General features: G+C 39.1%; 1 long non-coding RNA gene and 1 pseudogene across 1 annotated transcript in view; one reads left to right on the forward strand and one right to left on the reverse strand.

The window, feature by feature from the left end:
* The window catches only part of LOC141372460 (uncharacterized), a 199,730-nt gene that overhangs the window by 82,822 nt on the left and 99,508 nt on the right, over positions 1–17,400 (forward strand). The gene's annotated exons all lie outside the window — the stretch shown is intronic.
* LOC112835484 (nicotinamide/nicotinic acid mononucleotide adenylyltransferase 3 pseudogene) lies at positions 5,684–6,460 on the reverse strand (annotated as a pseudogene).

Below are 17,400 nucleotides of genomic sequence, written 5' to 3' on the forward strand. Positions count from 1 at the left end.
GTCAGTTGTAGACACCATACTTGATAAGTGCAGTTCAGTATTCTTTTATCCTGTTTTCCAGCATTCTTTATTTTTTTCCACTGGGGCAGCAACTCTGGCAGAGCAGTGCAGAAATGACGGGTGTCCTGGATGTTCCTCTCAATGCAGAGACAAACACAGTAGATGAGATTAAGAGTAGAAGAGAGAAGAAAAGGCCAAGATTCCAACCTATAGAAAGAATGCTGTGAACATAATAAAAAAAATCACATAACTCAAAAAAAGAAATGGGTTTCTTTGATTAGGAAGTGGATAGATATCTTTCTTTGATCAGAAAGCCCTGTCATTTCTGTCCTGCTCCCAATTTGTCATTCTTTTCATTGTCCATATGCTCATTCATAGTGAATAACCACTGCCACCACCCCAACTCCATGAGGGAAAAGGACCAAGGTGGTTTTATGATAAACTAGTCATTAATGCCTTTAATTTTCATGAACCTGTGGCTAGAGTTTCATTGACAAAGTAAATATCTAACCTTGATCTCCTGAATTAGCATGTAAATATTCAGCGTTTTTGTCAGATATGTAGCTTTCTTGGCGTATTAAAAGACAAGATATCATCGGGAAGATACAGCATCTTTTTAAGGAAGGAATAACTTCTTCTCTAAGTTTAACAGAGAGCATGATATTTGTGCTTTGTGTCGATCTATTCACCAACTCTTCTTATCAGGTATAATATATTCCTGTTGACAGCTTGATTTAATTGGACTTCTAACCGATTGATTCAGTTGAGCACTTTAAATTAGGTAATTATTTTGTTATAAGAACCACTTTTCAGCTTGCTAGAGAGAGGAAATTTTCCATTTTTTCTGAGGCTAAAACTGAACCTGGATTCTTTTCTTTTATAACAAAGTGGAATAATAATGATCAGATACAGAATTAGGTTGAGATTGAGCTGTAGAATGAAGAAAAATATCCTTGACTTAGTATTGGTAAGAGACAAGTATGCATGTGAGAAATGATTACAGAATTAGATTTTCTTAGCCCGTGAGTAGTACTGCCACCACATACTCATCACTTTTGAATGGAGTGATTATTTGTCCTCTGCCTCAGTTTCCTCTCAGAAGTATGGATTTCTTTTTCAGACCTCATGCAAGAAGACAACTGCTGGAAAAAGGAAATAGACCATAAAGAAGTACCCTTGACTGTTGATTCTAAACAAACAGATGTCCATGATCTAGGGAATTTTTTTAAAGAAGTTAATTAAATATTGTCTTCTCTGAAAATTTTTATTGAAAGTTAGTTATTTATTAACTTTAGAAAGAGACTTTGTCTTGAAGAAAAGGCTCAGGCCCTGAAAATTTTTCCTGAGATTAAGCATATAGGATAAAAGCTGTTCTCCAATTCCCACATATTTGTGAGATTCAATCTTATTACCTTTTGTTGGTTGGCAAGAATGATAGTAAATAATCTAAGGATACCTCGGATCAGACAAATAATTAAGAGTTCATACTAGAAAAGCCAACAAGACCCTAATTATAATTGATTTGTTAATAGCTATTCTCCATTTACAGACATTAGCCCATATTGGGTTTTAAGTTGTGACAAGGGCCACAAGATAAACATTTTCTTTCTAAATTCCTGATTTCCTGCCAGCTTTCTAGTCTCACCATCATCTAGTCTTTGCAGGTTTTTGTTCACTAAAAGATTGAGGGTAATTCCAACCAGCTTCCATCTGAAACATATTATTCATATATTGGCTCTTTGTGAAATGGTGAGTCAATATAGAAATTATGTTTTGCTTTAGGTTACCTTTTCAGTGTGAAAATAGAACAAAAGGGAACATTTCTCAATTAAATCCTCATTTAAACAAATGATGTTGCAAGTGAAGCCTTCCCTAGTGGATCATAAGAACAATAACAATTCTGTTCCAGAAACCCAGGGGCCAGAGAGGGGCTGTGTTTCAATCACCACTGTGCAACAAACCATCCCCAAATATACTGGTGAAAAATAACAAACATTTTATTATCTGTAACAACTTCGTAGGTTGACTAGTCTCAGTGGGCTAGTCGTTCTTCTGTTCCATATGATATCAACTGGACCGCAGTTCTAGGGGCTGGAATACCCAAGTTGGTGCATTTACATGACTGGCAGCAGGTGCTGGCCATCTGCAGGGAGCTCAGGAGTTGACAGGAGCACCTTAGTTTTCTCCATGTGAGCTTCTTAAATCCTCTCCTTTGCTGCCAGTTTTGTGTGATGTGGGTTGTTGTGGTTTTGAAAGGGGGCTGCAACTGGGAGGGGACCAGGAAGCAGTGAGTGGAAGCAGACCAGGAACACATGTGTTCAGACTCCTGTGATCTTTACTTGGCTTTTATGATATTAGAACCTCTTGCATTGTATGAGACTGTGGTTTTTGTATTTTAAATTATTCAACAGCTCCTGCAAAGGATTGTATATTAGCTATCAGATACTTATCAGAAACAAAGAATGGTGATTTGCATCAGTTATATCACCTGGAAAAGCAAACTTAACATATTTCATTTTCTGCTCTCTCCTGCATTCATTTGCCATATACTGCGCTGTGACCTAGTGGTTGGAAAAGAGATACTTACCAAGGGTTTGCCTGTCATGGGAGGGTTTCTCTTTTTCTCTGGCCTCCTTGTTTCCATGTGCAGGGATTTAGAGTAACCCTTTGGCGTCTTCTCCTACCCATTATTTCTTGTGAGTTTCCTTAGTTACCTGAGTAACATCACTGGTCCATGATTCTCAAGGCCGCAAACTCTGGGGATATGTTCTCTTACTTTCTGCACTACCCTAGATACAATGAAGAAATACTTGCTTTAAGTGTATGTGTCCTGCAGAGCCAATCCTTCCTTTAGATGGGCTTTCTCAGGGTTTATTATGGATGGGATGAGGAGCATGAATGAGTCATGAATTACTTGGGTTACAGATTGAAAGGCTCATTTTTCAGTGGACCTGTCAATACTGATACCAAAATTATCAGTATATCACCTTTATTTATCCATTGGTCCTAAATTAGAAGAAATGGGTGTTACCTATTGGCTCCCTAAATCCTCAACAGTGACGTTTTCTAACCCCCACTCAGCTGAGGTTGTCTGAATCAGTGAGACCAATCTGAACTGAACTCATATATTAGTACAGAGCAGTAAAAAACTTTTCTTTTTAAAAGTGACATTTTCAGAACTCTTAAAAAGAAATCTTTCTTGTATACTCTTGCATATTCTTCCTTGTATAGTACCTCCTTTAATGAGACATTTGTGTTTCTCTACTTATCCAACAAATATTTGTTTAGCACCTTCTTCATGCCAAGCACTGTCAGGTATTGGAGCTATCACTGGGAAGCAAAAACAGATGGGGCCCCTATTCTTCTTGTTGGTCTTATATTGTACTGGGGGAGACAGGCATGGATCTAAAAATAAATCATAGAAATTGTTTGTGTAAGAATGAGCTGAGATCAGTGGTAAGAAGTCCATGATTCTGTGATATTGTTTAATAGACAGCCTCACTTAGATTTTTGTCCCCGAAGTTTATTTTTAATTTTAATTAAAAATATTTTATTTTTAATTTATTCACTCACTCATTCACTCTTCCCATCCATTCATCCATTTGCTCACCCATCCATCCACTTATCAATCCATTCCAAACACATATTTATCAAATGTCTGTATGTGCCTAGTACCATGCTAGGAAATGGGTTGTAGAAGGGCATAAGAATGACATCATGGTAATTGACATTGGTTATATCTTTCCCCGGCTTCCTATGTTATTATGTTTCTCTCTCTGCCCTTTCAAGTGTGTATTTATTAACTTTCATGTTTGTCTTTTTCATGAGACTCAGTTCTGCAGTCAGATACTTTGTCTCATGCATGTTTGGATTTCTGGTGCCCAATATGGTGACTGGCACACAGTATTTAAGAAGTACTTGTTAAATGAATGAATTTAATGTATCGCTGTTATTGAGTAATATCACATTAAATATCAGATGAATCATCACTGTTATGTGTAGGCTAAAATTGGAGTAACCAGTTTGATGTTCTGATATGTTAAAAGATGAACTCAAGTACATTAAAATTTTCAATTATGAATTGGGCAGTGCGAAGCCTAAAGTAGTTAGGAGTGCTCCACCAGGGAAGAGATTTTTTATAGAGAAGATGTGGCAGTAGAGCAAAGAAATTATTTGATTGGTTGTATTTTAAGCAGTTGTATTTTAAGCAGGAAAGTCTAGCTGGCTGTTTGTGATGGGTTGTTCTTAAGTTTCACTTTCTTGGATTCAAGTGCATTGACTCCAGCTAATGTTTTGGTTTCCTTACATAACCAAGGCATCTCAATCTAATAGCCTCTTTTTTTGCGGGGGCGGAGAGAGTGAGAGAGTGCGCATGTGCACATGAGCACGGGGCACACATGCGAGCAGGGATGGGGGGATGGAGGGAGCGACAGAGGGAGAGGAAGAGAGAGAATCTTAAGCAGGCTCCATGCCAAGGCCAAGCCAGACATGGGGCTTGATCTCACAACCCTGAGATCATGACCAGAGCCAAAATCAAGAGTCCTTCACCCAACTGACTGAGACACCAAGACGCCTCTAATAGCCTCCTTGTTTAAATATGTTAACAGGTAGAAACCAATAATGCTACACTTTGAAGTGGATGGCTTCTGGTGAGACCTCAACAGATATGGCCAAGAGCCATCAGTACTGGTCCCTCTGCCATTTTCCTAATTGGATCCTTCAGCCAAGCACTTTGCCCCTTAGCACATCAAGTCTTGGAATCTTCGAGGGAGCAAGAGCAATAACACATTGCCCTGCTCCTTGAGAAGATGAACAAAATGAGATTAATAAAGGGACCCTCTTCCTTGGACACAAGTGCTGCATAACCAAGGTTTAATGATTATGGCAACTTATGAATTGGCGTATCTTTTTTTTTAATTAAAAAATTTTTTTGATGTCAATTTATTATTTATCTCTTTGCCAATATTCAAACAGGCAGGCGGTCATAAAACAATCAAAAAGATCTTCTAAAATAGTCAAGGCATCTGTTTTACCTCAGTTCCTTTTTAGAAACCTGGAAATCAGGAGCTGTGGCATTTATAAAAAGTCGTGTTAAAAATATCTGCCATATCAAAAATATTGTTTGAGAGTCACTCCTTAGAAAGATTTTAAATTGTATCTGTAGCTTAGGCAGGCAGACAGTGGTTCTTGAGGGAAGATTCGATGTAAATCGGCAAAGGACTGCTTCCAAATTTTTGACTCCTCAATTATTATTTTGTTGGAATAAGGCATTGACAAAGCCCACTGTTCAGTAATTAGCATTCTGTCCAGTCTCTCCAGTCAAGACCAGCATGTTTCATCTGGCCCTAGTTAAAAAAATGTGTGTGGGCAGTTCTGATCTGACCCTCAGGGGCCCTGCCTTGTGTGGAACTGCCTTCAGTGCGCATGCCCGAGTCACCATTTACCGAATAAGAAGGCCTGTGCAGCGAGAGGTTCTGAGAGCTGTGGTCTAGTTCTAGTGACCTGTGCCATTTCAACTTCTTTGGTAAGTGTCCATTCTTGAGATGTAGGCACTTGCCCCTCCTCCCAAAAGAAGGTATCTCTTCTTGGGACAGAAGACTCCTCTGAAATAACTCATTGCCTAAAAAAACAAAGGAAAAATGAAAAAGAAAAAAAAAAGCCAAAGACCTTAACTGCCCTTTCCTCAAGAGGAGCTCTGGGGAGTGGCAGGCTCTCCCCACCTTGTCTTTCCTTCATTCGTCTGGGTGCTACTGCCTTTCCTGGAACTGTCCCTGGTGTAGAGGTTGTGGTCCTTGATGTAGGTGATGACAGCGTCTGGGAGCAGTTACTTCACGCTGTGCTCCTGGCTCAAGGCCCGCCTGATGTACGTGGATCTGAGCTCATTCTGCACGGGCTCCCTGGCCAGGTGAATGTTGCACCAGTACCTGTGCAGGATGGGTGAGCCCGAGATGTATTCCTTTGGATTGTGACCTGTCCGACTCTCACACAGTATGCCAAACTTCTCCACTATCTCTTGGATGTGTGTGTCTTTCCAGAGGTTGGGATTCTGGAAGATCCTCAGGACATCTGCCACACAGAGGAGCTTCAGCTCAGGCACAGCTGTAGGGGCTGTGGAACGAGCCCTTCCGTTTGGGGCAGAGATCTAAGCAGTTTCGCTGTGATGTTGCCTCAGCACCTTCACTGTCTCCATCCACTGTACCTGCTCACTCTCCCAGGGGCCCACCCAGACCCAGTCGGATGTCTGCAGGGCCAGCCAGGCCATGGCCACCCAGTGGTGGGCAGCCACGAGGTCTTTCTTCCTGTAGTTGTCTTTGACAGGAGAGATGATACCCCTGATCACCTGGTACATTCCTGTTTGATGTAGGTGGTCTCAGGCCACCTCAAACAAGCACAGGTGCATGTTGGGGATGGGACTGAAGGAGCCACAGGCCAGGAACACCACTGGGATGCAGATCTTCATCTTGTCAGGCACATCCACATCCATGCAGTGGCCGCCCTGCCTGTGTGTGGTGGGGCTCCGCAGAGGTTCTCTGTGAGCCTTGGGGGACTGCCAAGTACTGGGGTATCTGTTGCACCGAACCCGGGCTCCTGGCCTGTGTGCGGCCTTACACCAGACCACTGCGTGGGATGACTCCTGCTCTGGTGACGCAAGGCCCCAGGATGAGCCCGCCCTGTCCCTGAATTGGCATATCTTAATCCCACACCACATTGTGTCTTTAGATTCTAGTAGAGTTTAGCGAAATAATCAAAAGCAAAGGAATTTGAACTTTTTTCTTAGCTTCAGAAAGAATTTCTATAAATTTCACAGTTGAGTTCTCTTAAAGTAAAGGCTGTTTTAAAAGAGTGAACAAGGTACTTCACACAGATCTCTCAGCTCTCAAAATAGACCTGTGAGATTCAGATGCAAAAAGGAGCCATAATTTCTTCTCTCACAGGTGCAGTACAAATCAAATGATTTCCATTTGTTTTTCTTGTCACTTTAGCCACTACCATAGCTTTATTATAGCTATGTGTTTCCCTCCTCTTTGCCCTACCAATTCCTCCTAAGATTTCCCACAGTTCTTGTCTGAGAAGTAAACTTATAAATTACCTGACAGTAAAGTCAGGGGATAAGTAAATCACCATCCAGTCTGATCACAGAATCCAGTCTGATCACAAAATCAAAATGTTTGTGATATGTCAAACCTTTAACAAGTCAATTGCTTCTTTTGAAAAATGTGTCTGTTCTCCTTCATGCTGAGAACAACCGAGTCACTTCGTGAATTTTGCTCTTGATATAAGACTAAAGGCACAATGTCTTCAGGCGATAAATTATGTCAAACATCTAATAAGATGGCTAAGCAGCATTAATGTCTTTTTATTTTTAAGAATCTTATTTCATAGTTTAATTCCCTGTAGAACAGAGTTGAGCTCTGTGTCTTTGGTAACTCAAGTAGATAATGTAGAATTTGTCCTGAAGTTTCAGGGAGTAAAAGTTTAGGCCCTGCAGGCCCTGAGCCATTTATGCTGTCACCAGACATTTTCCTCCTAAGTAGTCTTCAGAATTATGCTGTATGTGCGTGTATATGTATATGTGTGTCCATCTGTTCTAAGAGTTGTTCATCAGACCCCAGTTTGTTAATGACTCTTGTTCCTGCTTGACTTCCACAAATCTTGCTCATGGATGACAAACTGGGTAGCATATTTGTCAAACCCAAGTTCTTTTACAAAGCCAAAAGTAGAGAGCTTGAAAAATGATTTCAAAGAAGTATTTGGACATTAGAGTTGAGTAAGAATGTTCAAATTTGCTGAGAGTGATAGTCACTGTGAACAATGGGCTCACTGAGCCTTGAGGAACTCAAGCAAGGCTACCAATTTCCAGATGAAGAATTTAATACTAGAGGAATGTGTTGGCCTATTAAATATAGAAATCCATTTCTGAGAATGGTTGATAATTGGATCCTTACAAAAAGGCAGTTTCTCACAGGAAGTTTCAAAATGATTAAAGATTCCTGAGCCTTTCCAAATGGTATAACTAGTAATCAGATGTAATGTGAATACTCTTTGTTGAACTGAAAATAAAGAAGAAAAATATTCTTTTAACCCCACCTCCCCATTTCTCTCTCTCAATCTCTCTCTCTCTCTCTCATGCACACACACACATACACACATGCCCTACGTATGTACATGTAGAGTCCACATAATGCTTTTTCAAACTTAGGTATTTCTGTGGATGAGAGTTTCAGAACAAAATATCCTATCTGGCCATGTCTCATCCTGTTTCCTATCTCAATCAGCTCTTCCCCAGCTTACAAATAAGCTCCAAATAGAACTTCAGTATTTTTGGGTTGTCCAACTAATTAATAATCATTTCTTTTTCTTTTTCTTTTAAGATTTATTTACTTGTTTTACAGAGAGAGAGAGCACGCACGCACGTGCAGAGGGAGAGAATTTCAAGCAGACTCCCTGTTGAGCATGGAGCCCCACTCAGGGCCAGATCTCACCACCCGGAGATCATGACCTGAGCTGAAGCCAAGAGTTGGACGCTTAACTGACTGCGCCACCCAGGCTCCCCTAATCATTTATTTTTCTTGTGTATGAGTATTGCTAAAGAAAGTTGATTAATTCTCTCAAAGATTAGGTTCATCTTGACATCTTTATTTTAGCTCTAAACGCAAGGTGAAGGGCCAAAAAGACTTTGGTGAGTGTAGCTGGGAGATGAGCAGTCTTTTAACGCCCTCCGTTTAGAACCTCCATTATCATTTTTCTCATACAATGAATCAGATCATCCTCTTTTCATTAGCCAGCCCTCCCAATGGCTTGGTCTGCTTCAAATGGATTGCTAGCTGCAGATCATGCATGCTCAAATATCTCATCATTTCCACATAATTCCCCTAATTGAGAAACTTGTACTTTCATTGCATCCTCAAAAAGCAATTTCCTAATGATTTATTAAAATAATGCCATTTGCCAGCCTTTTAAAAAGTCCCACTTTTGCATGGTGTCATGCTATGATTAGTAATACAGCATCAGTGATTAAGCTGAATACCAATTTGAGGCATTTGCACAGCCTTAACGGAGTTTGGTCACTAATGGGGTATGGCACTTTGCTTGTTCCTTGATACCTGAATGCTGCAGCAATATCTAGATCCTTGGGTTACCTTGAAATGTTGATTTCAGACTCTTGAAACCATGGCAACAGTTGGTTCAAATGAATCCCAGAGTTTTAAAACCAAGATTTTGTTGTTGAATTTCTTTGCTTTTTTTTTTAACCCCTTAGTCATAAAACTCATGAGAAAATAGTTACAGCCAGACTTTGTATAAATGTGTTATCCATTCACCTTTCTATAGAAAAGGGCAGACCACAGGTATGATTACTTTCCCACCAGGGAGAGAAGGGAAAACTGATATGGGGGTCCCATGACTGGTGTTTAAAGGTTACATGATAATACAGTAGCAGAGTAGTAAAAAAAAAATTGTAGTATTAGAATCCACCTAGTTGTTTAAGCTTAGAAACCTCCCCTCCCATATCCACCTCGATACCAAAAACCTCAAATTCTACTGACAAAATATTTTTTGTATTTCTTCCCTCCTCCTCATTCTCATTACCACTTCCCTAATCCAGGCAATAGCCCATTGGCCCAGCTTCCTGCCTCTCATCTGGCACCTTTTATTTTATTTTTTATTATTAATTTATTTTTAAAATTTAAATTCAAGTTAGTTAACATATAGTATAGTACTGGTTTCAGGAGTAGAATTTAAGTGATTCATCACTTATAACCCCCAGTGCTCATCCCAACAGAGTGCCCTCTTTATTTATTTATTTTTTAAAGATTTTTATTTATTTATTTGAGAGAGAGAATGAGAGAGAGCACATGAGAGGGGGGAGGGGCAGAGGGAGAAGCCCAGACTCCCTGCTGAGCAGGGAGCCCGATGCGGAACTCGATCCAGGGACTCCAGGATCATGACCTGAGCCGAAGGTAGTTGCTTAACCAACTGAGCCACCCAGATGCCCCAGAGTGCTCTTTTTAATACTCATGACCCACTTAGCCCATCCCCATCCACCTCCCCTCTAGCAGCCCTCTAGTTGGCTAACTAATATAGTTTGTTCTCTATATTTAAGTCTTCTATGGTTTGCCTTCCTGTTTTTATCTTATTTTATTTTTCCTTCCTTTCCCCTATGTTCATCTGTTTTGTTTCTTAAATTCCACATGAGTGAAAGCAAATGGTATTTGTCTTTCTCTGACTGACTTATTTTGCTTAGCATAATACACTCTAGTTCTATCCACATTGTTGCAAATGGCAAGATTTCATTCTTTTTGACGGCTGAGTAATATTCCATTATATATGTAAATATGCACGCACGTGCACACACACACATCTTCTTTATCCATTTATCAGTTGATGGTGGGCATTTGGGCTCTTTTCATATTTTGGCATTGTGGATAGTGCTGCTATAAACATTGTGGTGCATATGTCCCTTTGAATCAGCACTTTTGTATCCTTTGGATAAAGACCTAGTGTAATTTCTGGGTTGTAGGATAGTTCTATTTTTAACTTTTTGAGGAACCTCCATACTGTTTTTCAGAGTGGCTACACCAGTTTGCATTTCCACCAAGAGTGCAAAAGTGTTCCCCTTTCTCCACATTCTCACCAAATATCTGTTGTTTCCTGAGTTGTTAATTGTAGCCATTCTGACAGGTGTGAGGTAGTATCTCATTGTGGTTTTGATTTGTATTTCCCTGATGATGAGTGATGCTGAGCATTTTTTCATGTGTCTCTTAGCCATTTGTATATATATCTTCTTTGGAGAAATGTCTGTTCATGTCTTCTGCCCATTTTGCAACTGGATTATTTATCTTTGGGGTGTTGATTTTGATGAGTTCTTTATAGATTCTAGATACTAGCCCTTTATCTGATATGTTATTTGCAGATATCTTCTCTCATTCCATCAGTTGCTTTTTAGTTTTATTGTTTCTTTCATGGTGCAGAAGCCTTTCTCTTGATGAAGTTCCAGTAGTTCATTTTTGCTTTTTTTTCACTTGCCCCTGGCGATGTGTCTAGTAAGAAGTTGCTGTGGCTGAGGTCAAAGAGGTTGTTGCCTGTTTTCTTCTCAAGGATTTTGATGGTTTCCTGTCTTATAGTTAGGTCTTTTCATCCATTTTGAATTTATTTTTGTGTATGGTATAAAAAAGTGGTCCATTGTCATTCTTTTGCCTGTTGCTGTCCGGTTTTCCCAACATCATTTGTTGAAGAGACTGTCCTTTCCCCATTGGATATTCTTTCCTGCTTTGTCAAAGATTAACTGACCATATAGTTATGGGTCCATCTCTGGATTCTCTGTTCTTTTCTATTGATCTATGTGTCTGTTTTTGTGCCAGTACCATACTGTCTCAATGATTACAGCTTTATAATACAGCTTAAAGTCTGGGATTGTGCTTTGCTTTTCTCTTTCAAAATTACTTTGGCTATTCGGAGTCTTTTAAGATCTGTTACAAATTTTAGGATTGTTTGTTTTAGCTCTGTGAAAAATGCTGGTGTTATTTTGATCGGGATTGCATTAAATGTGTAGATTGCTCAGATAGTGTAGATGTTTTAACAATATTTGTTCTTCCAATCCATGAGCATGGAATGTTTTTCCATTTCTTTGTGTCTTCTCCAATTTCATAAGTGTTCTATAGTTTTCAGAGTACAGATCTTTTACCTCTATGGTTAGGTTTAATCCTAGGTATCTTATGGTTTTAGATACAATTATAAAAGGGATTGATTCCTTGATTTCTCTTTCTGCTGCTTCATTATTGGTGTATAGAAATGCAGCAGATTTCTGTTCATTGATTTTATATCCTGCAACTTTGCCTAGTTCATGGATGAGTCCTAGCAATTTTTTGATGGAGTCTTTGGGTTTTCTACTTAGAGTATCATCTAGACTACAATTGGTGAAAAATTGACTTCTTCCTTGCTGATTTGCTGTCTTTTATTTCTTTTTATTGTCTGATTGATGAGGCTAGGACTTCTAGTACAATATTGAATGACAATGGTGAGAGTGGACCTCCCTGTTGTGTTCCTGAGCTTGGGGGAAAAGTTCTCAGTTTTTTCCCCATTGAGGGTGATATTCACTGTGGGTGTTTCATATATGGCCTTTATGATGTTGAGGTATGTTTCTTCAATCCCTATTTTCTTGAGGTTTTTTTTATCAAGAAAAGATACTATGTTTTGCCAAATGCTTTTTCTGCATCTATTAGGAGGATCATATGGTTCTTATTCTTTCTTTTATTTATTTTTATTTATATTTAAAGATTTTATTTATTTTGAGAGAGACAGAGTGTACACATTCCAGCATGGAGAGAAGCAGAGGGGGAGGGAGATGAAGGAGGAAAGAATCCCAAGTAGACTCCGTGCTGAGCATAGAGTTCAATATGGGGCTTGATCTCAAGACCCTGAGATCATGACCTGAGCTGAAACCAAGAGTAGGATGCTTAATTGACTGAGTCACCCAGGCGACCCTGTCTTTCATTAATGTGGTGTATCACATTGATTGATTTGTAGATACTGAACCACCCCTGCAGCCCAGGAATAAGTCCCACTTGGTCATGGTGAATAATCCTTTTAATGTACTGTTGGATTCAATTAGTGTCTTGTTGAGAATTTTTCTGTTCATGTTCATCAGGTATATTGGTCTGTATTTCTCCTTTTTAGTGGGGTCTTTGTCTGGTTTTGGAATTCTGGCCTCATAGAATGAGTTTGGAAGTTTTCCTTCCAATTCTATTTTGTGGAACAGGTTCAGCAGAATAGGTATTACTTCTTCATTAAATGTTTGATAGAATTCTCTTGGGAAGCTATCCAGCCCTGGACTCTTGTTTGTTGGGATATTTTTGATTACTGATTCAATTTCTTTGCTAGTTATGGGTCTGTTCAAGTATTCTACTTCTTCCTGCTTCAGTTTTGGTAGTTTATGTGTTTCTAGGAATTTATCCATTTCTTCCAGACTGCCCAATTTGTTGCCATATAATTGTTCATTATATTTTCTTATAATTGTTTATATTTCTGTGTTGTTGGTTGTGATCTCTCCTCTTTCATTCATGATTTTATTTATTTGAGTCCTTTGTCCTTTCTTTTTGATAAGTCTGGCTAAGGGTTTATCAATTTAATTCTTTCAGAAAACCAGCTCTTTGTTTCATTGATCTATTCTACTGTTTTTATTTTATTTCTGTATCATTTATTTCAGCTCTAATCTTAATTATTTCCTTTCTTCTGTTGGTTTTAGGCTTTATGTGCTGTTCTTTTTCTAGCTCCTTTAGGTGTAAGGTTTAATCTGACACCTTTTAAATCCATCATTATGTTTAGTTGATGTCTGAGTGATTTTGCTACTTGAAAACCCATAATGGATCTCCATTACCTTTAGAATAAAATCTGAATTTTTGACATGATTCAAGGCTTTCTACAAACTGGCTCAAGCCTAACTTTTTAAGCTTTCTCTGTTCATTTCTCCTTATGCATCCCAAATTCTAGATGTATCAGATTATTAATATTTCCTGAATAGAGCTTGTTATTTCTTTTCTTTCTGACTTTGTTTTTACTATTCCATCTAGGATATCCTTTCCTCATCTGGTCTGTCTGATAGCCATCAAGAATTCTTCAAGTCTCAGTTCAAATGTCTTCTCTTTTCTAAGTTTTCTCTGACATCCCTGCCCCTTTCTGTACTTCCCAGCAAACCGTGGGCCATATTAATATTACATCCATATTAGATTTCATTTTAATGCACATTTCTACTTTTTTCTGCTGCATTATTAACTCTTTGAAGTCTAGGAACTTGCCACATTTACTTCTTTGTGCCTAACAGTACAATGCTTGTCACATGATAAAATTCTGGTGTTTATTGAGATGAGCTGAATTATCACTAAAACTGATTCTATAGCCATGCCTCATTGAAATAGCTCAAGACAAAATGGTGAAGAAGTAAAAACTTGTTTTCATTGTCTTCTTTCTTCTTTTCAGACCTAATCTTCTTATCGGCTAGTTCCAACATTGTTCTTGTAGCTTTGATCAGCATGAAGAGACAACCGTTGGACTGCCTTCAGAATAATCTCCACAGTTTGTACACAACCTGAGCAAATGCAAAAGGAGGGGAGTCCAATACAAAGGTTAGGAAAGCATAAAAAGGACAAGTCAGGGTTAGTGTTTTGTTGCTAAGATTGGATGAACCCTCTTCAAGGACCTCTGCCATGTTCTTCTTCTTACCCCTCTTCTCTCTTTGTCTTTAATGTCCTGGACAAATGCAAATTTCATCTCTTTACAGACTTACATTCAACAACTCTCTCAGACTCTATATAGAATCCTTTCCCTTCTCCCTTTTGGAGAATTTTTCTTCTTCTTTTTTTTTCCTTCTGGATTTCTGATGCCTCATGGCAAACAGGTAAATTAATATGATCACTTGAGAACAGGAGGTGGTCATGGTCCACTAGCAGTTATCTGATCTTCAGTAGTATCTGAAAATAGAAGAGATTAAATTCCAGGGCTACACTTTTCCCCCTTGAGAAGGTGCCTACATATACTTATTAAAGAACGTTAATCAAAAAAAAAAAATAAAGAACGTTAATCATTTTACCCTGGAATCCCCAGTGCTATATTGTCTCATCCCAGGGGTCAGAAAGTTGTCTAGCAGAAGCAAAATCTTCATCTCAGGATCTTCTCTGTTTATGAATTTTATTTTATTTTTATTTTTTATTTTTTAAAGATTTTTATTTATTTATTGAGAGAGAAAGAATGATAGAGAGCATGAGAGGGAGGAGGGTCAGAGGGAGAAGCAGACTCCCTGCTGAGCAGGGAGCCGGATGCGGGATTCGATCCTGGGACGCCAGGATCATGACCTGAGCCAAAGGCAGTCGCTTAACCAACTGAGCCACCCAGGCACCCCTATGAATTTTATTTTTATTAAAGATTTATTTATTTGTGAGACAGAGAGAGAGAGAGAGAGCATGCACATGCAAGTGTGGGGGGTGGGCAAAGGGAGAGGGAGAGAGTAACTCAATCAGACTCCATGCTCAGTGTGAAGCCTGCTGAGTCCCACACAGGGCTTGATCTCAAGACCCTGAGATCAGGACTTGAGCCAAAACCAAGAGTTGGTTGCTTAACTGACTGTGCCACCCAGGTGCCCCTGAATTTTTTTTTAAAGCTATTTGGCAAAAGAAGGGTAGAGAGAGAACAATAATAGGAAAAGTTAATTCTTTTTCCAGCTGGGGGAGGTCCAGAAGTAGTAGGGATGCTTCACACAGTTTGCATTTTCCTATCCTTTGTCTTCTGTCTAGGCTTCTTTAACTCTTAAATCCATGTTGTTCTATTGTTAGTTTTACCTTTCCTGCTCATCGGTTCCATCATCTTTACTTAAATATTTCTTAGTTAATTTTTGAGTGATTCATTTATTCAGTCATTCATTTCAATAAAATTTAATTGAACATCTACCATATTAGTTAAGATGAATAATACTAACTATTGTAACAAGAATCTCGGTAGCCTAGCACTGTGGTTTGTTTCTTGGTCACCTGAAGTCCAGTCTGAATGTTGCTGCTGAGACTGCTCACCTTATAAGGGTGATTCAGGGATTTGATCTCTTCCATCTTATGGCACTGCCATATTCAGAGATATAACAGTTCTTTGCTTTAGCCACATGGATAGAGAACCTTTGAAAGGTTGCTTGGGATATGTTATGGGCAAATTTGGTAGTGCGGTATACTACATGCATTCACATTCTGTTGGATGGAACTCAGTCACATGCTTACATGTTCCAGGCTGGCAGTGGGCAGATTCATGAGGCGTGTGGGAAATCTCTAATTGTATATCAAGAATGGAGAGGAGAACTGATGAATACAATGTCAGACACTTTGCTAAGTATTGGAGATTTAAAAAAATGAATAAGAAACAATTGTAGTATGAGGAGCTCATGTCCAGGCCACCAGACACATATAAACAGAAAATTAAATTTAATATGGCATTAATAGTTACTAAGTGTATACTTTCCTCCATGCACTATATTAAGGCCTTAATATGGTGGCCCTTAATTAATTTATTCCTTATAATAGTCCCATGGGGTAGGTACTTTTTTTTTTTTTAAAGATTTTATTTATTTATTTGAGAGAGAGAATGAGAGATAGAGCATGAGAGGGGGGAGGGTCAGAGGGAGAAGCAGACTCCTTGCTGAGCAGGGAGCCTGATGCGGGACTCGACCCTGGGACTCCAGGATCATGACCTGAGCCGAAGGCAGTCGCTTAACCAACTGAGCCACCCAGGCACCCGAGGTAGGTACTTTTATTATCCGTATTTCATAGATAAGGAAACCGAAGCAAAAGGGTTTAAGAAATTTGCTTAGGGTCATACTACAAATAAGTGACTGAGCTAAGTTTCAAAACTAGGCAGTCTGTCTTTAAAGTTTGAATACTTAATAATTACATTATACTACAATAAAGAGATGCACAGGAGGTTAGAGGACTACAAGGGAGACCCAGCCGGTTGTGGGATTAAGAAAAGGCTTTATGTAGCAGGCACTACCTGAACTGAGGTGTAATGGTGGAGTTGGAATTAATCCAGTTTCTGGGCAGGAAGAATTAAAGCAGAGGAAAAAGGGTGGATGAAGGTAATGCAGTGACAGATATCTTGGTGTATTTTAAGATCTGTAGGTGGTTTGATGCCATAGGTCAAGATCCAGGCTGGAAGTTGGGAGAGACTAGCTGTAGAGATAGATGAGGCCAGGTCATCGAAGGCATTTTACGCAGTGTTAAGGAGCTCACCACTTAACCTAAGTGATTGCAGGTCTTGAAAATTTCATTTAGAGAATTTAAATAATCAAATTTACATTTTACTTACAAATCCACTGGTGGCTATGTGAAGGATTGGTTGGAGTGGACCAAAAGTGCTGGCTGAAAGATAAGTTAAGAGGGTTTTAAAGTAGTCCAGGAAAGCCAAATTTTAATACATTTTGTTTTCTTTCTTATTACACAGAGAATATAAAATAATAATAAATGGCTGAGTATCACTTAACCATACCACTCATTTGTCCTCATAACAACCATGTGAAAGAGGTATTGTTATCCCCGTCTTACAGTTGAGGAAATTGAGGCACAGGTTGTGTACATGAGTGGCTAGTAATTAATGGCACCAAAATTCAACTGTCTGTGGTCTGGCTCAAGGGCTGACCTCTAGTATATGGTCTATATACTAGTATATAGTATACAATTAACCCCTAGTATATAGTCTCCTCATATGAAGTAATGTTACAATTTATTGAAGTTACAAAAAGCTGGATGTGTTACTTGGGTAAGGGGGGACTGGTGGGATTGGGAAGCAGAATCAACAAGAAGTAAGCCAGTCAAAGGGTACAGGGATCTTCTCCTGAGGGGCCAGAAAGTCTGAGTCTTGGAGACAAGATCG

This window comes from Callorhinus ursinus, unplaced genomic scaffold (assembly GCF_003265705.2).
Source record: "Callorhinus ursinus isolate GAN/ISIS: 27379988/994484 unplaced genomic scaffold, GSC_fseal_2.0 scaffold4, whole genome shotgun sequence".
NCBI lineage: Eukaryota > Metazoa > Chordata > Mammalia > Carnivora > Otariidae > Callorhinus > Callorhinus ursinus.